Source organism: Drosophila suzukii, chromosome 3 (assembly GCF_043229965.1).
Source record: "Drosophila suzukii chromosome 3, CBGP_Dsuzu_IsoJpt1.0, whole genome shotgun sequence".
Taxonomy (NCBI): Eukaryota; Metazoa; Arthropoda; class Insecta; order Diptera; family Drosophilidae; genus Drosophila; species Drosophila suzukii.
The window spans coordinates 27,988,353-28,014,222 of NC_092082.1; the positions used below are offsets into that span (position 1 = coordinate 27,988,353).

The window sequence follows — 25,870 nt, forward strand, 5'->3', positions numbered from 1 at the left end:
TGTTGTTTTTTGACTATTTGAATTTTTAATGTGTGGCTCCCCACGCCATGGATGGTCTGAAACATAATATGAAAAATTTTTAACATTCAGATTCTTATATAAACTTACAAAGGGATTTAGCCATTCGAAAGTATAACAAGGGAGTGGCCCAGCGGAACTGTGTCAGCTCACCGAAAAACTTGGAGCAATATTGGATTTTATCTTATTAAAAAGTGGGTTTAATATACATATGTGACGGAAAATAAAAGCTCTTGTTTTGGTGTTCTTTGATTTGTGTTTGTTGTTAAATGTGTGTAGTAATGGTAGTGGTAATGGTAGTAATGGTAAGTTTGAGTATTAAGAACTCAAAAGGTCCAGCTGCATCTTGTCGGCTATATGGGGTGGTGGTCTTGTCCTGAAACTTCAGCTTTCTATCATTCCTAAAATATCAATAAATTTACGTGCTACGACAAATAATTATAGAGGAAGAGTAATCGCTCACAGCCGCACAGACAAAAAAATTGAATGAAATTCCTTCAAAATCCCTTATCCTTAGATGTTATAAAAGAACTTTAAATACCCTCCCTCCTACCTTGGCCATTTCACACCTAAAATTTAAATTATTTCTTGAACGGCCCATTTTGGGTCGCTGATAGTTTCTTACAGGGGAATCATCCTAGTCATAGGCAAACAAAACCGGTTTTGTAAAATATTAGAAAATATATTTAAGTACTAATAAAATTTCTTACTACTAAAAGACAAAATAAAATTGGTAGAATAATAACACATGCAATTGCAGTCGCCAAGAATTAGATTAAAAATATAACAAATGATGTACTTTAAGTAGCTCTAAAAAATCTTGGTTCTCGGTAAACAGATAAAAAAAATCCACAACGATTTAGATTTTTTTTATCTGTTTACCGAGCTACTGTTTAGAGCTACTTAAAGTACATCATTTGTTATATTTTTAATCTACAATAGTTCTTGGCGACTGCAATTGCATGTGTTATTATTCTACCAATTTTATATAACCTTAAATGTATTTAAACATAATTGGAATTAACTCGATTCTAAATGAAAGCTTGCTAGTACTATATCAGGATCACTAGCCGAGTCGATCTAGCCATGTCCGTCTGTCTGTCCGGATGAACGCTGAGATCTCGGAAACTATGAGAGCTAGGCTATTGAGATTTGGCGTGCAGATTCCTGAGCTTCTTACGCAGCGCAAGTTTGTTTCAGTAGAGTGCCACGCCCACTCTAACGCCCACAAACCGCCCAAAACTGTGGCTCCTACAGTTTTGATGCTAGATAGAAAATTTTAACTGAAATGTATTGTTCTCATCAATACCTATCGATTGACCCAAAAAACACTTTAACGCCCACAAGCCGCGAAAACCTGTGACGCCCACAATTTTCATGCTAAATAAAAAAATTTAACTGAAATGTATTGGTCACGTCAATACCTATCGATTGGTCCAAAAAAAATTTGACACGCCCACTCTAACGCCCATAACGCTTAAATCTGTATACCGCGCATTTTAATCTCGCTTTGCTACTTGCATATCTCTATTTAGCTGAGTAACGGGTATCTGATAGTCGAGGTACTCGACTATAGCGTTCTTCCTTGTTTGTTTTCCGTTTGTTATACTCCTTAGATACTCTCGAGTTTGCGGAAAACATTTTTCTCCATCGTTTCAATAAATGTTGTGATGTGTATTTGTTAACCAAATTGCAGTCTTTCGAGATTTTGTATTTAGCAAAGTTTAATCATATGGTGGTTCTATTAAAAAACTATTCAAGTTTGGATCTTTTTCGAATACAATTTCATTTGCTTTAAAACAAAATTATTATTATTATCAAAGAAACCTTGATTATCAATCGAAACAGTATCTTTCATGTTAATGTTAACCAACTCGTTGTACTAGTCCGTTTATTGGGTTATTTTCAATTAAAACGGTCATGTATGAGACAGTAAGCTTCGGCATTCGGTATACTGACTCTTATTAAAACCAACATTCAGATTATCATATGGATATGGCTTAGAATTCAAGAGAACTTTAAAGAACTTTAAACTTTAAACTTTATTTTTGATAAGTTCTCCACTTAGTGTAAATCCAATGTGTTGGCTGCCATACCACAATTTAGGATTAACATATGAATCCCAACTCCGGAATGCGATTGGTGGGTTTACACCACTTTTATTAATATCGTACATCTTAATTTTTGCAAATCGGTCGGAGTTACATGCCGAATTTTCAACTTTATATTTGTTATTTCCAGTTCAAAAGTTTGTTTATTTCTGGTTTGTTCAAACACATCGCCAAGGTTCTCAGTTAGCATCAACACTAGTTCATGTTTACAATTTAACAAAAACAATTTTTATAATACTCAGGAAATCCCAACAAATTCTTAACGGTACAGAAAAGTTGAAGTGGGGTTCCCTAAAAATTTCGTCTTCACTACACTATGGGGTAAATGGCCACTTTATCTTGCAATTATTATTGCGAGTAAACCAAAAAAAATTTTTTACTGCGGTTTTTTGTATTATGTTTCTATAAACCTAAGGAAACTATCATAGGCAAGTGGGCGTGTCTTGACCACCCAACCCCAACCCCACAAAAATCTATAAAACATATAATAACACGGGAACTAATAAAACTAGTTTTATTTAATTTGGACACACATTTTGTGCTTAGAATTTAGAATCTTAGAATTTTTTCATTCCCCGTCTATCCCCAAAATTAAGAAAAATATAATATTGTGAACAATTTTTATGTTGATAGCGAAAAATAATTATTATATTTATGATTCATGATTTTCGTTTTCTACTTTAATGTTGTCAAAAAAAAATAGGCTGGAGTCTTTAAATTCATTTCTTCATCATTATCATTTTCGTATTCACATGATAACTGTTTTACTTCAATAGGAAAGGCTTTTGTGTTTTTGTATGCCCCTTGACAAGTTAATGGACGAAATTATAATTATAATAATTATTATTAATTATCCATAACACGGTTGAACAGATCAATAAAAAAATTAAGTCTGCTGTGTTTTCTAGAGTGGTGAAGGTCTGTCATACTTATAAACTTTGTTGCGGGACTCAGATGAATCTTCGCCAAAGCATCCGACGGGAAGCACCGTATTTTCCATGATCTGCCTAGAGTGGACGATTATTTTGTGGACTGTTGGTGTCATCGGCAACCACGGATATTTATCCACAGTAAATTCACTAGTTTGATGACAACACGTTTCGAATTTGTCTAAATTGATTGGCAACTGAAAGGACAAACATATTAAGTTTATCCTTAAATTGTAGATCAAACCCAGTAATTACGGAAAAAGTCTCAACATTTGAAAATGCGTGGCGTGCGGTGTTACCCGTATTTGTATTGCCAAAGCCTCCCTGCTTAGGCTTATCCACTTTCAAAGAGAGCTTATCCCAAAAGTTTTGCCGTAAATTTGACTTACGTTCCAACATCGCTTTCTTTTCGCATGGATAAGTAATTCGCCATTTTTTGTTGCCCATCTTATACCCAACATGTAAAACAAATTCAAAAAATCGTAGCCAGCAATGCAAGGAGCTCATGCCGTATTTTAAGTTATGCAAAATTGGCAAAAATTTAAAGCACTTCAAATATTTTGTTTGACTGGCATATTGGACATTGTTAAAATGATTTTGTATCTGTCAAAACATTCAGTACTTTACCATCAATGGCAGTAAGATGTGGACTGAATTTGAGATATACATATTGATTTTCCGTAAGTGGTTCTTGCATGACAGTAGTTTTTCAATTTCACATTCAATATCTGTTCTTTCTTTCAATATCACTTCCTTTGTTTCTTTGAGAAACTAAAACTTTACTGGGCGACAGTTGTTGTTCCACAACAAATTTCCCGATGAGTCAATCAGCCAAAGAGACATTACAGTAGTGGCAAAAAGACATGAATCTGCATCAGACGATCTTTAATCCCGTAAGCCTGATTATAATTCTCCTGTCCAGTACTGCCTATCCATAGCTTACGATGAGCTCAGCAACTAAGAAGTCGGTTCGTTAGTTGACCAAAACATGGATTACATCCTCCTGTAGAACCACAATGCGAGAAGCCGTATGCACCAAAAGGTCCAGCAGAGAGACTTTAGCTGCAGTCTCCGAATTATCAGTGCTGTCTGGTCTGCACTTTTGCTCTGCTACATCTTTGTATAGGGGATAGATATCCACATTTCTTTTTCGAATTCAAATGATCTAAAATTAATGCCACTGCTTCATCTTTGGACGCACGTATAGGTAGCTCACTGGGCTTTGTTAAGCCCTCCATGACTTGCTTGGCTTTCTCCGTGGTATTTGCAAGTATTCAAAGAACGGCAGCGAGATCATGTAGTCCTTGCTTCCAGGCGGCTGCGCTTGCTGCTTGGAGTAGCAGGAGGACTTCATTGCTCTGCGAGCTAGCTAGTTCAGCTGCTTGCAATCTTTGAGCCTTATCCCCTTTCAATGCAGATGGTATTGGGGGTCGTCGAACAGATTCTTTTAAGGGCAATGTTGTTATCCATTTTGTGTGCTTACCTTCAAAGTACTTGTAATTTCTATTACACTTTTGCCATTTGTAATACAAGCTACTGCAGAATTGCTGGCTTTTTTCTTTTAAAATTGCATTGTCCACATTGTTGTTTGAATGGCGTTCTCGCTATTCCATACAAATCGAAGTTGGAAAAACTGAGGTTATCTGAGAAAAATTACATTTCCACCAACAGTGCGGAAAAGTGCAGAATAAGACTAAGAGCTCTGGATTCAGAATTGACAACGCTACAGCATTCACTGTGACGCATTTGAACATATAGTACACACCGGGGAAATCCATATTCAAGAGTTGGTGCGTTTGTTTTTTGGGTTTTATGTGAATAAATGAAAAACAAGGTTCATGGCAAAAAATGTGCAAACTTGGCGTTTGTGCTTTCGGATGCAACAGCTGACTTTACAGCTGTTTTGCTAACATAAAACTGTTTGAGGCTTAATAGTGGTATTTTTATAACCTTGCAGAGGGTATTCTGATTTCAGTCAGAAGTTTGCAACGCAGTGAAGGAGACGCTTCCGACCCCATAAAGTATATATACACTTGATCAGCATCACTAGACGAGTCGATCTAGCCATGCCCGTCTGTCGGTCCGTTTCTACGCAAACTAGTCTTTCAGTTTTAAAGCTATCGGGCTGAAACTTTCCCTAAAGTCTTATTTCTTTTGCAGGTAGTATATAAGTCGGAACCAGCCGGATCGGACAACTATATCTTAAATTTTTAAAAAATTATTTCTTGGAAATAACATTTCTTAATTAGTTCTGAATTTTGAAATTACCTTTATCAAAATCTGATGACTATATCATAAAAACAAGGAAGAACGCTATAGTCCAGTACCTCGACTATCAGATACCCGTTACTCAGCTAAATAGAGATATGCAAGTAGCAAAGCGAGATTAAAATGCGCCACCTACCGGCGGTAAACAGATTTAAGCGTTATGGTCGTTAGAGTGGGCGTGGCAAAATTTTTTTTGGACCCATCGATAGGTATTGACGAGACCAATACATTTCAGTTAAATTTTTTTTATCTAGCATGAAAATTGCGTCACAGGTTTTCGCGGTTTGTGGGCGTTAAAGTGGGCGTGGCAAACTTTTTCAATCGATAGGTATTGATGAGAACAATACATTTCAGTTAAAATTTTCTATCTAGCATCAAAACTGTAGGAGCCACAGTTTTGGGCGGTTTGTGGGCGTTAGAGTGGGCGTGGCACTCTACTGAAACAAACTTGCGCTGCGTAAGAAGCTCAGGAATCTGCACGCCAAATTTCAATAGCCTAGCTCTCATAGTTTCCGAGATCTCAGCGTTCATCCGGACAGACAGACGGACATGGCTGGATCGACTCGGCTAGTGATAATGATCAAGAATATATATACTTTATGGGGTCGGAAACGCTTCCTTCTGCCTGTAACATACTTTCCGACGAATCTAGTATACCCCTTTACTCAACGAGTAACGGGTATAATAAAATGAAACAAATTATTGCTTCGGTGTTTTTTGACATATTATCTTATACTATTGGGAATATAATTTTTGTATTTTTAAATTGAATAATTATAACTGCAAGGGTATATAAACTTCGGCTTGCCGAAGCTAACTTCCTTTCTTGTTTTGATACGTTCACCACCATTCCATTTGAAACATTTTAAAAAAATGATTAAATGACAGATAAAGTGGTGTTTACCCCATAGTGCACTGCTCCAACCACAACTTAATAGATGTTGACTTTGAAGATTATCCAGAGATATACAATTTTTTATGGTGGTAGTCATACCGACATGGGCTTGACACGTTGGACACGTTGTATACAGTTGTTACCTAGCAGTATTTTGATGGTTGCTATCGGTTTTGTCTTGGTTTTGGATGGTTACTATCTGTATAGTACCTGTAAAGTACTTGGTTTTGGATGGTTACTAGCTGTGTTATGATCAAAACACACAAGTTAATGTTTCTCAGATATCTAAGCCAATCCGTCCCAGAATCATTAACTATAAAAATGAAAAAGATTCTCTTTTTTCCGCAAGTGGTCCATAAACATGTTACCAATAATAGGGACGCACACGAGACCTACCCCTATCATAACCCTCACTTACAAAAAGCCGACTTGCCGTGAACTATCATTACCTGACGGTCATAAAATGCATATGACCAAGACCAGGGCACAGGACCATTGATAAGATCATGCATCTCAAGACCGTGCAACAACTCGGAAGTAGCCGAAGTACCTCATTCTGTAAATTACCTTTCCTTCTTTCGTAACTGTATTGCGCCTGCGTCGAGGCACTTTAGCAATCCTTTGTAACTTTACGATTTACATTGTTGGTAACAGTTATGACTTTGGGTGTATGGTTCTCAAATAAAACAAGAAAGAACGCTATAGTCGAGTACCGCGACTAACAAATACCCGTTACTGAGCTAAAGGGACAAAAGTGAAGCAGCAAAGCTAGATTGAAATGCGATCTCAATATATGGTTATGTGGGCGGTAGACAGATTTAAGCGTTATGGGTGTTAGAGTGGGTGTGGCAAACTTTTTTTTTGGATCAATCGATAGGTATTGACGAGACTAATACATTACATAATACATACATAATACCTAGCACGAAAATTGTAGGCGCCACAGGTTTGGGCGGCTTGTGGGCGTTAGAGTGGGCGTGGCAAATTCAGGTAACAAACTTGCGCTGCGTACAAGCCTACGGAATCTAAATCTGAAATCCCAATTCTCTATCTTTGATAGTTTCCGATATATCCGCGTTCATATTTACGATTTTTTGAAGTTTGGGGGGTTTGTGGGTGTTAAAGTGGGCGTGGAAAACTTTTTTTGGATTAATCGACAGGTATTGATGAGAACAATACATTTCAGTTAACATTTTTATTTTAGCATCAAAACTGTAGAAGCCACAGTTTTGGGCGGTTTGTGGGCGTAAGAGTGGGCGTGGCATGCTGCTGAAACAAACTTGCGCTGCGTAAGAAGCTCAGGAATCTGCATGCCAAATCCCAATAGCCTAGCTCTTATAGTTTCCGAGAATTCATCCGGACGGACAGACAAACGGACATGGCTAGATCGACTTGGCAAGTAAGTCCTGATCAAGAATATACAGTGAGTCACAAAAGTATTCGTTGCGAGGTACCCTACGAATGAATACATGTTTTTTTAATGAAGATGTAACAAATTAATTTTTTTATTTATTGTTTAGCGTAACGCACTTATTAAACATACAAAAAATAACAACAAATTTCAAAAAAATTTGCTTCAGTGCTGTTTTTTTTTTTTTGGAAATCATTAGGACTACAAAATATTGTCTCACAAAAGTATTCGTTTTTTTGTTTGGGCATTAAATATTTTTGTTTTTTTTTTTAAATTTAGTATTTTGTGTGCAAGCCATTGTTTTCTTTAACAGCTTGTAAACGTCTCGGCATTGACTCGTCTAGTTTTCGGCACCTCACTTCGGGAATACTCGACCACTCCTTCAGCAATATCTCCTTTAGCTCGTTCTTGGAGGAGATCTTATGCTCCTGGACTTTTAGCTTAAAATGGGCCCAAAGATTTTCAATAGGGTTGATTTCTGGGCTCTGTGGAGGAGTCTGAATTTGCTTGGTGTTGTACAACAGCCACATCTTGACTTTCCAAGCCGTATGTTTGGGATCATTGTCCTGTTGGAAAATGAACTTGTCGCGTTCTAGACCCATTTTGGTGGCACTGGAGTGTAAATTTTCCTTTAATATGTTTAGATATCCTTCAGCATTCATAATTCCGTCTATAAAAACCAACTTTCCCACTCATCGAGCGGACATGCAGCCTCAAACTAGTACGGAACCACCGCCATGCTTAACCGTTGGTTTGACATTTATCAATATGAGCCCTTCATAGGGCTTTCGCCACACTTTTCCTTCTGCATCAGATCCGAATACATTGAATTTGCTTTCATCACTAAATATAACTTGCTCCCAGTACTCCAAATTCCGGTCTAAATACGTTTGAGCAAAAGAAAGCCGCCTTGAAATATTTATGGACGACAGCAAGGGTTTCTTTCTAGGACATCTCCCATGCAACGGTTTCAGTAGATACGTTTGTTCCCAGGGATGTGGATATTACAGTATTAATTTTTGGAGCCGAAAGGTGCGGGTTTTTCCTGTTTACTTGAAGGATTTTCCTCTCTTCTATGCCAGTCAATGATTTCGGACGGCCAGAACAAGGTAGACTTTCCAGGGAATTTCTGGATTTCAGTCGAGAAAGGATACTCCTTATGGTTGAAGGACTTCTATCGAACATCGCACAAATATATTCAATGTATCGACCCTCATTATGTAGATGTAAAATATTTTTTTTTTGCGAAACGTTTAACTCCGTTTCCTTTAGCATTTTGTTAGAGACTTACACCAAGAATGACACCAAAAGTTTGTGTTTCAGTCCTTAAAATACAAACGCAACCAAAATGCCAAAAAAAATAATGCGCTAGCCCCAAATAATACTACAAAAAAAAAATTTGTACGAGTGTGCAACGAATACTTTTGTGAGCATACAAAACGGTTCATATTTATATGTTTGTCCATAACTTTTTATGGAAAGCCTTTTCTGTTTGGGTTTTTTCGTCATATACTTCACAAATTATGTATCTTTGAAAACATGAACCATTTTTTAACATTTTAAAATGGTTAATTATTTAAAATTTGACTTCTTCTCCTAACCCTCTGTGCAACTTATTCTTTTGTGACTCACTGTATATACTTTATGGGGTCGGAAACATACTTTCCGACGAATCTAGTATACCATTTTTCGAGTAACGGGAATAAAAATACTTTCTCAATTATATTTTTTATGACTTTTTGTGAAGGGATAATATTTCATTTTTTCCAATAGCTTGACCTTTGCGCCTGTGTCGAGGCATTTCAGTAATGCTTTACACCTCCACGTTTTGTATTGTAGGTAACCAACTTGACTCTGGGATTATGGTACGGTTAGCAATGGGTGGTTTGCTTAATGCGATTTAAATAATCGGTGACAAATTAATAAGTGAAAGTCACAGACATTTTGGACAAAGGATACAAAACATTTTCTAAAAAGCTTTTAGACAGCTCATGAACAACTAATTGGGTTGCAATGATGCCTAACTCATACAAATAGGGTACAAATAGAAAAGAACTAGAAAACTAAAACTAGAAAAATAGTTAGCAACAAAAAACAGATATTAACAGAACACAACACCTCTATCATAAACTTGAATCAGAAATTGAATTAAAATACGCTCCTATGTTAGGCAATGATGCCTTTGAAATATTTTATAATGTTAATGTAGGATGGAACAAATGAATGCTTTAAAAATAATCCAACATCTACGAAACATTAAATTGTAAGAATTATTTTACATCTATCTATGGGAACCAAGCAAAAATCTGTGTGTTGAAACGAAGGTTAATAACCGATATATTTCTTACAGAAAGTGGAGTAAGTAAATTAGTTATATATAATAATATATAATATAAGTTATGGCCGGACATGGCCAGAGGGGGAGGATTCTCCCCGATATTACCTAGTTAAGATCAGTCTCATTGCGGTGTAGTATGCATGTATCATTGTAGCGAGTACCCATTGTACCGACACCAACATTGTGTTACAGTGTACTCAACCAAATACAAAAGTGCCGGCCGCTAAACTCTTGCGGCCAGCCGAAATATGAATGCGCCTCAGAGCCCAACTTATGGGAAGTGCTAGTGTCAGCATATTCCCATGGCCTGAGTGCAGACACATACAAGGCATGCATATACAACTGCTCTCGCGCTCTTGGTGCTACCAGCACAAATACAATTGTGAGCATATACTTTGATATATACATGACGGCCGCTGCCAATGTTTGCAGGCAGCGCAGCCGCAATTAGCTAGCTGTAAGTCACTCGAATTATGACCATCAATCAATAAAGAACAAGCTTGGCCGTTGGCCACTATAACCAAATCTTTTACTTTATTCTGAGGATAATAACACACATCTAATAAATATGATTTAAATAATACATGGCGACCGTGACAGTGATGTCGAAGTAAACAAAGCTTTAATTTGAAGTGCGAATTGTGTACAACAAACCAAAATAAGTGCACCAGCTACAAAAATTGAAGAAAATGGTGATGGTACAGATTGTACAACAAGCAAATGTTAGAGAAATATGATGCAAATGCTGAGAAAGTGATATTGATGAGAGAATCTAATGGTCAGAAGGAAGAGCAAACGCCTACGATAAAGGGGGCTATGTAAATCCGAAGACAAAACAAAGTTGAAGGCAATTCCTCCTACACCTACGTTGGAAAAGTAATGAACATAAATGACGACGTTGGACTGGACAAAGCTGCTCCTGTCGAGCAAAGGGATGCACCGAGTCTAAAAGAAGCTCTAGAGGTGTGCCCCAACGATGGACCACGCCCCCTCACAATAGCTGAGTACAGGGCACGCCAGCAGAAGAAGGACAAACCAAAGAAGAAGAGGAGCGGCAGGAGAAGTAAATTCTTGCGCCAACGGAGGTTGGCTAAGGACCTAATAAAGACGGCAGCGACATCTGAAGAAACACAAATACACAAGGCCGAATTAACAAAAATTGAGGACAAAATTCGTACTGGTGCGAAGTAACGTAACCAGGCGATTTCGATAAAACATATAAATCATTAACGCAAAATAGATCAATACAACAAGCCACTATAAATAAACATGCAGAAATATTAGTATCTCGCTTCAACAATGCGCGTATACTAATACATGAGCAAAGAGATCGACTAGATAAAAATCGTTGGTCTGAAGTATCAAAATTTCTAACCAGACTTCGATCAAACCTAATAACTATAAAAGAAAGGTATAACTTAAATATTTCAATACCGACCATTCTGAACACCCCTCTGAAAGTAGAAACTGGGGACAAATTGGAATCATCAGATCCACCAGAAGTCGACTCAGTACAGGTAGAAGAATCTGAATTTGACAGCCCAGAAGTAGAAGAGAAAGATTTAAATAATCTCACAATTCCAGCTGTACTTTTTCAATCTGAATTATCAGATCAGGAAACAATTGAATCCGATTGCGAAATCGAACAACACCAAATAAGAACAATGACGGACGAAACTGTTGCCCAACGGGCATATATTAAGGATATAGCAAATGCTATCCCTGAATTCAACGGACAAAAAATCAACCTTCAAAGATTCATAACAGCCTTGAAATTAGTAAACCTAACCAAAGGCACATTTGAAGAAATAGCAGTTGAAGTCATAAAATCAAAAATAGTTGGCTCAACCTTGTACAAAGTTCAAAACGAATCCACTATAAACGGAATTATAAAAAAATTACAAGACACAATTATCGGCGAAACATCCGATGTAGTCAAAGCAAAAATGGCTAAAACTTCTCAAAAAGGAAAAACAGCTGAAAAATTCACAACTGAAGTTGACAATTTACGAAAGCTACTCGAAGCTTCGTATATTGATGAAGGATTACCCGCTGAACATGCGGACAAATTCAGCACCAAAGAGGCTATAAACACAATGGTCAAAAATTGTGAGCATGGCCGACTCAAAACAATACTTGAGGCAGGCAACTTTTCATCAATGAATGAGGCTCTCACCAAATATATACAGTGTAGTACGGAAATGATAATGATAAATGATAATGGTAATGCAAACGCAATACTATTTTCCAGAAAAGGACCGGCCTATAGAGGTAACAACTTCAGAAGTAACTACCGTGGTAGAGGTAGAGGAAATGGTCGTGGTAACTACCAAAATAATGGGTATTACCAATATAACAGCTACAACAGAAATAGCGGTTACAACCAAAATAATGGTTTTAATCGAAACTATAATAACCAGACCAATAACTATAGTAGAGGTCGTGGAAATTATAGACAAAACAATAATAACCAAAATACAGGCAATTACGGCAACACACAACACAACAATAATGTCCGCTTTACCCTGCCAGTTTCGGGAAACTCGCAGACCCCTTTAGATACAATAAATTAAAAATACCAACGGTATATACCATAAACCTCAATCTCAATATCTTCGTACCATTTATTAATTCAGAAACAGGAAGGCAGCTTACGTTCCTTGCGGATACGGGAGCAAATATTTCACTTTAAAAAGAAAATGCAGATACCTTTAGCAACATACAAAGGGAATCATAAAATCCAAAGGACTTGCACCAGTAGAACTCCAAACAGACAAATATATAATTCCATACAATTTTCATATAGTAAATAAAGATTTTGCGATTCCATGTGATGGAATAATAGGAATAGATTTTATAAAAGAATTAAACTGTCAAATAGATCTTAACCCTACAGAGGATTGGTTTATAATAAGACCAAATAATATAGACATTCATATTTATATCCCAATAACATATACTTCTGGTAATAATACAATTCTACTACCAGCCAGATCTCAAGTAGTACGAAAAATCATAGTAATGTCCGATACTGATACTATATTAATACCAAATCAGGAGATTCAACCTGGTATTTACGTTGCAAATACTATCACATCAAAGGAGAATACATTTGTCCGATTACTCAACACAACCAGTACTGATCAATTGGTTAGTATAACAAATTTAAAATGTGAACCAATTTCCGATTATAATGTAATTCAAAACATTTCAAGTAATAGAGAGCAAAACATCATAGAAGAACTGAAGAAAAATTTTCCAATTCAATTTAAACAACAATTAACGGAACTATGTGGAAAATATACTGACGTATTCGGTCTTGAAACCGAATCAATAACAACAAACAATTTTTACAAGCAGAAACTGATATTGAAGGACGATGAACCGATCTATATAAAAAATTATCGAAGCCCGCACAGCCAAGTTGAGGAAATTCAAAAACAAGTAGGAAAATTAATCAAAGACAATATAGTCGAGCCATCTGTATCAGAATACAACAGCCCACTTCTACTTGTCCCAAAGAAAACCCTTCCGGGTTCAAACGAAAAGAAATGGCGACTAGTAGTTGACTATCGTCAAATCAACAAAAAACTTCTGTCTGATAAATTTCCACTCCCAAGAATTGATGACATCTTGGACCAACTAGGTAGAGCAAAGTATTTCTCATGCCTTGATTTAATGTCAGGTTTCCATCAAATCGAACTAGAAGAAAATTCAAGAAACATAACATCGTTTTCAACGAGCAATGGCTCATATCGTTTTACGCGATTACCTTTCGGCTTAAAAATAGCCCCAAATTCATTTCAGAGAATGATGACTATTGCATTTTCTGGACTTGAAGCTTCTCAAGCATTCCTCTATATGGATGATTTAATAGTCATTGGATGTTCTGAAAGACATATGCTCAAAAACCTAAAAGACATCTTTGAAATATGCAGAAAGTACAACTTAAAATTACACCCACAAAACTGTTCATTTTTTATGCATGAAGTGACCTTCCTTGGTCATAAATGCACCGACAAAGGAATCTTACCAGACGACAAGAAATATAATGTCATAAGAAACTATCCAGTCCCACATGATGCAGATAGCGCTAGACGATTTATAGCATTTTGCAATTATTATAGACGTTTCATTAAAAACTTCGCCGACTATTCACGGCACATAACTAGATTATGTAAATAGAATGTTCCATTTGAATGGTCTCCCGAATGCCAAAAATCGTTCCAATATTTAGAAGACAAACTTATAGAACCAACTTTATTACAATATCCTGATTTCCTTAAAGAATTTTGTATAATAACGAATGCAAGTAAACAAGCATGTGGAGCGGTATTAACGCAAAACCATAACGGACTCCAACTCCCGCTAGCATATGCATCACGTTCATTTACAAAAGCTGAAAGCAATAAAAGCACTACAGAACAGGAACTAGCAGCAATTCATTGGGCAATAACACACTTTCGACCATATATTTATGGCAAACATTTTACAGTTAAAACCGATCACAGACCACTAACATACTTATTTTCAATGGTCAATCCTAGTTCAAAACTCACGCGCATGCGGCTCGAATTAGAGGAATACGACTTCACAGTCGAGTATCTAAAGGGAAAAGATAACTTTGTGGCAGACGCCCTTTCTAGAATAACAATTAAGGATCTTCAAAACATTACGGCAAATATATTACAAGTCACTACAAGACAAAAAAGTAGACAAAATTCCTGCGCAGGAAAAGATAAAGTAGAATTGCCTAGGCAATCTCAAGTAAAAGCTTCTAAGCCCAACGTATATGAAGTCATTAACAATGACGAAGTACGTAAAGTAGTGACCTTGCATGTAAATAATAATATATGTTTTTTCAAACATGGAAAAAAAATTACAGCAAGATATGATGTTGGAGATTTGTATACTAATGGAAGTCTTGACTTAGGTCAGTTTTTCCAAAGGCTTGAACTGCAGGCTGGTAAACAAAAAATTACCCAACTCAAAGTGGCACCATGGGAAAAAATCTTTGAAAATATTTCAATAGATAAATTTAAAAAAATGGGCAACAAAATATTAAAATCATTAAGAGTAGCGCTACTCAACCCGGTGACCCTAATAACAACTAATAACGAAAAAGAAGCAATATTGTCTACATTACATGACGACCCTATTCAAGGAGGACATTCAGGTATAACAAAAACCTTGGCCAAGGTCAAAAGACACTACTATTGGAAAGGAATGAGTAAAGACATAACCCAGTACATCCGTAAATGTCCAAAATGCCAAATGTCAAAAACGACAAGACTTACAAAAACTCCTTTAACACTTACAGAAACACCAGAAATGGTATTCGATAAGGTAATTGTGGATACGATCGGTCCACTGCCGAAATCAGATCAAGGAAATGAATATGCAGTCACCTTAATATGTGATCTGTCAAAATACCTTGTTGCCATACCAGTACCTAATAAAAATGCAAAAACGGTAGCAAAGGCTATATTCGAAGAATTTGTTCTAAAGTACGGTCCAATGAAGACGTTCATTACGGACATGGGAACAGAATACAAAAATTCTTTAATCGAACACCTATGCAAAAACTTAAATATCAAACATATAACATCGACAGCACACCATCATCAGACTGTCGGAACTGTGGAACGAAGCCACAGAACCTTTAATGAATTTATACGTACATACATCTCAACTGATAAAACGGATTGGAATATATGGCTAAAATATTTTGTTTATTGTTTCAACACGACACCCTCTATGGCACATGATTACTGTCCATATGAGTTAGTGTTTGGTAGGACTTCGAATTTACCAAAACATTTTAATAGCGTAGAGAGAATAGAACTTATTTATAATATAGATGATTACGCAAAAGAAACAAAGTTTAGATTAGAGCAAGCTTTCAAAAGAGCCAGATTAATATTAGAATCAAATAAAATAAAACAAAAATGTCACTATGATAGAAACTGTTTAGATTTTGAACTAAAAATTGGAGATCAAGTTTTATTAAAGAATGAAACAGGTCACAAATTAGAATACAAATATACGGGACCATATAAAGTAATTGGTATAGGAGATAATGATAATATAAGAATTTCAAATATTAAAAACAAAGAACAAAAAGTTCATAAAGATAGGTTAAAATTTGTTATTTCAAAATAATTTTTATACAATTTATACGTATGGCCATACATAGAATAAATACATAGAATAAATACCACAAATAAATATAAAAAAATAAATTAAAAAAAAAAAAAAATTAAAAAAAAAAAAATACATACATATAAAAAAAAATATAAATATAAAAAACAACATGATATCAATATTTTCTGATTAGAACAGCATTTTTGAATAACACGTTTTCCAACTTTCTTATATTTCTTTAACGATACAAAATAATTTCTATAACTTTTAAATTTTCAAATATATAAGTACTAGAAGATAATTTTAATAACTAGAAATAATTTCATTTTTATTACTTTTTAAAAAATTAAAAAAAAAACCAAACATATTCTTTAGAAAATAACTTCATTACATTACGTTATTTTTCAAAAGGAGGGAGATGTAGTATGCATGTATCATTGTAGCGAGTACCCACTGTACCGACACCAACATTGTGTTACAGTGTACTCAACCAAATACAAAAGTGCCGGCCGCTAAACTCTTGCGGCCAGCCGAAATATGAATGCGCCTCAGAGCCCAACTTATGGGAAGTGCTAGTGTCAGCATATTCCCATGGCCTGAGTGCAGACACATACAAGGCATGCATATACAACTGCTCTCGCGCTCTTGGTGCTACCAGCACAAATACAATTGTGAGCATATACTTTGATATATACATGACGGCCGCTGCCAATGTTTGCAGGCAGCGCAGCCGCAATTAGCTAGCTGTAAGTCACTCGAATTATGACCATCAATCAATAAAGAACAAGCTTGGCCGTTGGCCACTATAACCAAATCTTTTACTTTATTCTGAGGATAATAACACACATCTAATAAATATGATTTAAATAATACATGGCGACCGTGACAGTGATGTCGAAGTAAACAAAGCTTTAATTTGAAGTGCGAATTGTGTACAACAAACCAAAATAAGTGCACCAGCTACAAAAATTGAAGAAAATGGTGATGGTACAGATTGTACAACAAGCAAATGTTAGAGAAATATGATGCAAATGCTGAGAAAGTGATATTGATGAGAGAATCTAATGGTCAGAAGGAAGAGCAAACGCCTACGATAAAGGGGGCTATGTAAATCCGAAGACAAAACAAAGTTGAAGGCAATTCCTCCTACACCTACGTTGGAAAAGTAATGAACATAAATGACGACGTTGGACTGGACAAAGCTGCTCCTGTCGAGCAAAGGGATGCACCGAGTCTAAAAGAAGCTCTAGAGGTGTGCCCCAACGATGGACCACGCCCCCTCACAATAGCTGAGTACAGGGCACGCCAGCAGAAGAAGGACAAACCAAAGAAGAAGAGGAGCGGCAGGAGAAGTAAATTCTTGCGCCAACGGAGGTTGGCTAAGGACCTAATAAAGACGGCAGCGACATCTGAAGAAACACAAATACACAAGGCCGAATTAACAAAAATTGAGGACAAAATTCGTACTGGTGCGAAGTAACGTAACCAGGCGATTTCGATAAAACATATAAATCATTAACGCAAAATAGATCAATACAACAAGCCACTATAAATAAACATGCAGAAATATTAGTATCTCGCTTCAACAATGCGCGTATACTAATACATGAGCAAAGAGATCGACTAGATAAAAATCGTTGGTCTGAAGTATCAAAATTTCTAACCAGACTTCGATCAAACCTAATAACTATAAAAGAAAGGTATAACTTAAATATTTCAATACCGACCATTCTGAACACCCCTCTGAAAGTAGAAACTGGGGACAAATTGGAATCATCAGATCCACCAGAAGTCGACTCAGTACAGGTAGAAGAATCTGAATTTGACAGCCCAGAAGTAGAAGAGAAAGATTTAAATAATCTCACAATTCCAGCTGTACTTTTTCAATCTGAATTATCAGATCAGGAAACAATTGAATCCGATTGCGAAATCGAACAACACCAAATAAGAACAATGACGGACGAAACTGTTGCCCAACGGGCATATATTAAGGATATAGCAAATGCTATCCCTGAATTCAACGGACAAAAAATCAACCTTCAAAGATTCATAACAGCCTTGAAATTAGTAAACCTAACCAAAGGCACATTTGAAGAAATAGCAGTTGAAGTCATAAAATCAAAAATAGTTGGCTCAACCTTGTACAAAGTTCAAAACGAATCCACTATAAACGGAATTATAAAAAAATTACAAGACACAATTATCGGCGAAACATCCGATGTAGTCAAAGCAAAAATGGCTAAAACTTCTCAAAAAGGAAAAACAGCTGAAAAATTCACAACTGAAGTTGACAATTTACGAAAGCTACTCGAAGCTTCGTATATTGATGAAGGATTACCCGCTGAACATGCGGACAAATTCAGCACCAAAGAGGCTATAAACACAATGGTCAAAAATTGTGAGCATGGCCGACTCAAAACAATACTTGAGGCAGGCAACTTTTCATCAATGAATGAGGCTCTCACCAAATATATACAGTGTAGTACGGAAATGATAATGATAAATGATAATGGTAATGCAAACGCAATACTATTTTCCAGAAAAGGACCGGCCTATAGAGGTAACAACTTCAGAAGTAACTACCGTGGTAGAGGTAGAGGAAATGGTCGTGGTAACTACCAAAATAATGGGTATTACCAATATAACAGCTACAACAGAAATAGCGGTTACAACCAAAATAATGGTTTTAATCGAAACTATAATAACCAGACCAATAACTATAGTAGAGGTCGTGGAAATTATAGACAAAACAATAATAACCAAAATACAGGCAATTACGGCAACACACAACACAACAATAATGTCCGCTTTACCCTGCCAGTTTCGGGAAACTCGCAGACCCCTTTAGATACAATAAATTAAAAATACCAACGGTATATACCATAAACCTCAATCTCAATATCTTCGTACCATTTATTAATTCAGAAACAGGAAGGCAGCTTACGTTCCTTGCGGATACGGGAGCAAATATTTCACTTTAAAAAGAAAATGCAGATACCTTTAGCAACATACAAAGGGAATCATAAAATCCAAAGGACTTGCACCAGTAGAACTCCAAACAGACAAATATATAATTCCATACAATTTTCATATAGTAAATAAAGATTTTGCGATTCCATGTGATGGAATAATAGGAATAGATTTTATAAAAGAATTAAACTGTCAAATAGATCTTAACCCTACAGAGGATTGGTTTATAATAAGACCAAATAATATAGACATTCATATTTATATCCCAATAACATATACTTCTGGTAATAATACAATTCTACTACCAGCCAGATCTCAAGTAGTACGAAAAATCATAGTAATGTCCGATACTGATACTATATTAATACCAAATCAGGAGATTCAACCTGGTATTTACGTTGCAAATACTATCACATCAAAGGAGAATACATTTGTCCGATTACTCAACACAACCAGTACTGATCAATTGGTTAGTATAACAAATTTAAAATGTAAACCAATTTCCGATTATAATGTAATTCAAAACATTTCAAGTAATAGAGAGCAAAACATCATAGAAGAACTGAAGAAAAATTTTCCAATTCAATTTAAACAACAATTAACGGAACTATGTGGAAAATATACTGACGTATTCGGTCTTGAAACCGAATCAATAACAACAAACAATTTTTACAAGCAGAAACTGATATTGAAGGACGATGAACCGATCTATATAAAAAATTATCGAAGCCCGCACAGCCAAGTTGAGGAAATTCAAAAACAAGTAGGAAAATTAATCAAAGACAATATAGTCGAGCCATCTGTATCAGAATACAACAGCCCACTTCTACTTGTCCCAAAGAAAACCCTTCCGGGTTCAAACGAAAAGAAATGGCGACTAGTAGTTGACTATCGTCAAATCAACAAAAAACTTCTGTCTGATAAATTTCCACTCCCAAGAATTGATGACATCTTGGACCAACTAGGTAGAGCAAAGTATTTCTCATGCCTTGATTTAATGTCAGGTTTCCATCAAATCGAACTAGAAGAAAATTCAAGAAACATAACATCGTTTTCAACGAGCAATGGCTCATATCGTTTTACGCGATTACCTTTCGGCTTAAAAATAGCCCCAAATTCATTTCAGAGAATGATGACTATTGCATTTTCTGGACTTGAAGCTTCTCAAGCATTCCTCTATATGGATGATTTAATAGTCATTGGATGTTCTGAAAGACATATGCTCAAAAACCTAAAAGACATCTTTGAAATATGCAGAAAGTACAACTTAAAATTACACCCACAAAACTGTTCATTTTTTATGCATGAAGTGACCTTCCTTGGTCATAAATGCACCGACAAAGGAATCTTACCAGACGACAAGAAATATAATGTCATAAGAAACTATCCAGTCCCACATGATGCAGATAGCGCTAGACGATTTATAGCATTTTGCAATTATTATAGACGTTTCATTAAAAACTTCGCCGACTATTCACGGCACATAACTAGATTATGTAAATAGAATGTTCCATTTGAATGGTCTCCCGAATGCCAAAAATCGTTCCAATATTTAGAAGATAAACTTATAGAACCAACTTTATTACAATATCCTGATTTCCTTAAAGAATTTTGTATAATAACGAATGCAAGTAAACAAGCATGTGGAGCGGTATTAACGCAAAACCATAACGGACTCCAACTCCCGCTAGCATATGCATCACGTTCATTTACAAAAGCTGAAAGCAATAAAAGCACTACAGAACAGGAACTAGCAGCAATTCATTGGGCAATAACACACTTTCGACCATATATTTATGGCAAACATTTTACAGTTAAAACCGATCACAGACCACTAACATACTTATTTTCAATGGTCAATCCTAGTTCAAAACTCACGCGCATGCGGCTCGAATTAGAGGAATACGACTTCACAGTCGAGTATCTAAAGGGAAAAGATAACTTTGTGGCAGACGCCCTTTCTAGAATAACAATTAAGGATCTTCAAAACATTACGGCAAATATATTACAAGTCACTACAAGACAAAAAAGTAGACAAAATTCCTGCGCAGGAAAAGATAAAGTAGAATTGCCTAGGCAATCTCAAGTAAAAGCTTCTAAGCCCAACGTATATGAAGTCATTAACAATGACGAAGTACGTAAAGTAGTGACCTTGCATGTAAATAATAATATATGTTTTTTCAAACATGGAAAAAAAATTACAGCAAGATATGATGTTGGAGATTTGTATACTAATGGAAGTCTTGACTTAGGTCAGTTTTTCCAAAGGCTTGAACTGCAGGCTGGTAAACAAAAAATTACCCAACTCAAAGTGGCACCATGGGAAAAAATCTTTGAAAATATTTCAATAGATAAATTTAAAAAAATGGGCAACAAAATATTAAAATCATTAAGAGTAGCGCTACTCAACCCGGTGACCCTAATAACAACTAATAACGAAAAAGAAGCAATATTGTCTACATTACATGACGACCCTATTCAAGGAGGACATTCAGGTATAACAAAAACCTTGGCCAAGGTCAAAAGACACTACTATTGGAAAGGAATGAGTAAAGACATAACCCAGTACATCCGTAAATGTCCAAAATGCCAAATGTCAAAAACGACAAGACTTACAAAAACTCCTTTAACACTTACAGAAACACCAGAAATGGTATTCGATAAGGTAATTGTGGATACGATCGGTCCACTGCCGAAATCAGATCAAGGAAATGAATATGCAGTCACCTTAATATGTGATCTGTCAAAATACCTTGTTGCCATACCAGTACCTAATAAAAATGCAAAAACGGTAGCAAAGGCTATATTCGAAGAATTTGTTCTAAAGTACGGTCCAATGAAGACGTTCATTACGGACATGGGAACAGAATACAAAAATTCTTTAATCGAACACCTATGCAAAAACTTAAATATCAAACATATAACATCGACAGCACACCATCATCAGACTGTCGGAACTGTGGAACGAAGCCACAGAACCTTTAATGAATTTATACGTACATACATCTCAACTGATAAAACGGATTGGAATATATGGCTAAAATATTTTGTTTATTGTTTCAACACGACACCCTCTATGGCACATGATTACTGTCCATATGAGTTAGTGTTTGGTAGGACTTCGAATTTACCAAAACATTTTAATAGCGTAGAGAGAATAGAACTTATTTATAATATAGATGATTACGCAAAAGAAACAAAGTTTAGATTAGAGCAAGCTTTCAAAAGAGCCAGATTAATATTAGAATCAAATAAAATAAAACAAAAATGTCACTATGATAGAAACTGTTTAGATTTTGAACTAAAAATTGGAGATCAAGTTTTATTAAAGAATGAAACAGGTCACAAATTAGAATACAAATATACGGGACCATATAAAGTAATTGGTATAGGAGATAATGATAATATAAGAATTTCAAATATTAAAAACAAAGAACAAAAAGTTCATAAAGATAGGTTAAAATTTGTTATTTCAAAATAATTTTTATACAATTTATACGTATGGCCATACATAGAATAAATACATAGAATAAATACCACAAATAAATATAAAAAAATAAATTAAAAAAAAAAAAAATTAAAAAAAAAAAAATACATACATATAAAAAAAAATATAAATATAAAAAACAACATGATATCAATATTTTCTGATTAGAACAGCATTTTTGAATAACACGTTTTCCAACTTTCTTATATTTCTTTAACGATACAAAATAATTTCTATAACTTTTAAATTTTCAAATATATAAGTACTAGAAGATAATTTTAATAACTAGAAATAATTTCATTTTTATTACTTTTTAAAAAATTAAAAAAAAAACCAAACATATTCTTTAGAAAATAACTTCATTACATTACGTTATTTTTCAAAAGGAGGGAGATGTAGTATGCATGTATCATTGTAGCGAGTACCCACTGTACCGACACCAACATTGTGTTACAGTGTACTCAACCAAATACAAAAGTGCCGGCCGCTAAACTCTTGCGGCCAGCCGAAATATGAATGCGCCTCAGAGCCCAACTTATGGGAAGTGCTAGTGTCAGCATATTCCCATGGCCTGAGTGCAGACACATACAAGGCATGCATATACAACTGCTCTCGCGCTCTTGGTGCTACCAGCACAAATACAATTGTGAGCATATACTTTGATATATACATGACGGCCGCTGCCAATGTTTGCAGGCAGCGCAGCCGCAATTAGCTAGCTGTAAGTCACTCGAATTATGACCATCAATCAATAAAGAACAAGCTTGGCCGTTGGCCACTATAACCAAATCTTTTACTTTATTCTGAGGATAATAACACACATCTAATAAATATGATTTAAATAATACAGCGGTTCCTTCTCTTGGGTAGACTTCTTCGTCTTCTTCCTTCTAAGCCTTTTCAATTTTGTTAACGAATTTACTTTTAAAATAAAACAGTAAACGTTCTTTAACGTTACAATTGGTTTTATTATTCAAAATGTTAGGTCTAGGCTGGTCAGGGGTACAAATGCAAGTGAAACTAAAGTCATTCCTCGAGTCGCTGGTTGGCTTGGACGGTACCGCCCGTCAGCATAACGTTGGCAGAGCGGCTCCGGAAACCCGATGCCGATGGCAGCGGTTTTGGGTATTTTGCCCAATGTGTTGCTAAGTCCCATATGCTAACGCTGCATTTCCGTTAGGGCGCAGCGATGGGTAGGGGTAGCGGCGGCTATAGCTGAGGCAGCTAGCGGGCGGTCAGCGCTCTTGTATTGTCGCGCTGCTGCCGTTGCACTTCTCCCGCTGACGTTCTGTCGCTGTGCTGTCGCTCTGACGCCGCCGTCGCTGTCGTTCTGACGTTGCTGTCGCTGCGTCGCAGACGTTGTCTCTGCTGCTGCATCGCTGCTGGTACCATAACTTAGCGGCTGCATTATTGTAGCCACTTGAAATTGTAGCCACTCGAATGTTTTGGTGTTGCTGGGTGGCCGAGAGGGGTGAGGGCAATGGGCCCTAGTTTGCGGGTGGCCGAGAGGGGTGATGAGAGAGATGCGGTGTCCAGTATCGGGGTCGAGAGGGGGTGAAGGGAAGGGGGCGTTTGGCCGGTGTTAACTCCTCCCCACCACAAGATCTGTGTCCCACAGATTATTAGGCCTTTGTTGCGGGCTCCAGGGTGCCCTGCGTTTCCAGGTTCGCAAGCGGATCCCGCAGCTTAGGGATTCCTTTGGTCGACGTTATCTTTTTCCACACGAGGTACACCGCTGTCATGATGGAGAGAGCTATGACTATCTCCTCTGAGAAGGATATCAAAATCTCATTGGACATGACTGATAATTTTTTCAGGTTCTCCATGCTGAATTCGTGGACATATTTCAGTGATAGCTCATAACCCGTAGTTTTTATCTGGGTTAGCACGGCTGGCATTGCCATCAGGTGTGTTGACGAATAGCAGTTGTAGTTCCGGTCGCCGATTGTGATCGTTTCGTTGTCAAACAGCACGACGTATGAGCCTTCTAAGTGGTGTTTCTTGACCAGAGTGGATACTGTTCCATTGAAGTTTGTCAAAAAAATTGTGCCGTCATCGATAAGCTCCACTGTTTCCTGGTTGGTCCTCAAGTAGTCACATTCGGCTTGGCCTCCTTTTAACAGTCTGGGTATGCAACTGTCCTCCTCCAATTTAAGCAGGTCCTTTTCTCGGCAGACTGTTGTGTTACTGATGGATACACAATTTCCGAGAAGGGCGTATATATTTTAGCACAACTTGTTTACCGTCGGATGTCGTTGGGTAGATCCTCATCAATCGGTACTTCCTGTCCACTACCTTGGGCATCGCTAGGATGTACAAAAGAGTAGTCCCGTTTGTAAGGATTGTAGGTCTGGAAAATTCGACTGCCTCCACGACGTTTTGGTAAGGAAGGCTGTCCACCTCTGCCAATATCATGTTGATATCGTCGTGATCCAAGAGATTCGTGTTGACCACTCCAGTCTTTCCTAGTTGGCAGGCTCTCAGTATCTCGTTGACCTGGTCCGCTATTATAACTGCCTTGTGGAGAACGGCCGTCGTGACGTGGAAGTCCCCGTCTATTGCGTTGACTCTCCCGATAACATCGTTCAGCTTCTGGAGCGATTCGTGCGTTGAGTCAAACAACTTAGTGTTGATTCGAATCTGCTGATTGTTGTTCCTTGCCAAGCTGTCCTCCTCTTTCAAGATGGCATTCCAATCCGATTTGTCCGGTGATCCCGCGACCCACTTCCAGGCTGATCCTAGCCAATCGATTGAGCGTTGTCTCCGTGTTGGTGCGCTATCCATGCGCGAGATTCCTTCCGAAGCGTGCTGCAGATAGTGGCCAACCAAAGCGCCAATATGTTGATCGGTGATTATCATAGCCTCGTTTGCTACCTGGTCGATGAGTTGCTGCATGCGGCCTAGATTGATGACGTGAGCCAGTTTGAAGACGCCATTGGTTCTCCAGACGGTACCTTGTTGTAAGGGGACAACCGGTGCATCATATTTGAAAATATGGAGGGTTGCCGCCACGTAGATGGTAGACGCGCTTGTAGCGTCAGAAGAGGATTAAATGTACATGAAATTGCAGATTCTTATAATTAAATTGTCTATTTGTCTTAATCTTAATGTTCGTGTTGGTGTTTTTCTGTGTGTGTATTATTATTATTTTCGTATTGTTATTATTTGCGTATTTATTCTTATTTGTGTATAGCTATTACTAAAGGAATTTATTGTTCCCCCTTTTCTGAGGGGTTTATATTTTTCATATCAATAAGTGTGTATCTTAGACTAGGTTTTTCTTAATTATATTTGTGAAG

At 36.7% G+C, this 25,870-nt stretch overlaps 1 protein-coding gene across 9 annotated transcripts in view; it reads left to right on the plus strand.

Moving 5' to 3' along the window:
• The window catches only part of Parp1 (Poly-(ADP-ribose) polymerase), a 187,120-nt gene that overhangs the window by 33,891 nt on the left and 127,359 nt on the right, over positions 1 to 25,870 (plus strand). The gene's annotated exons all lie outside the window — the stretch shown is intronic.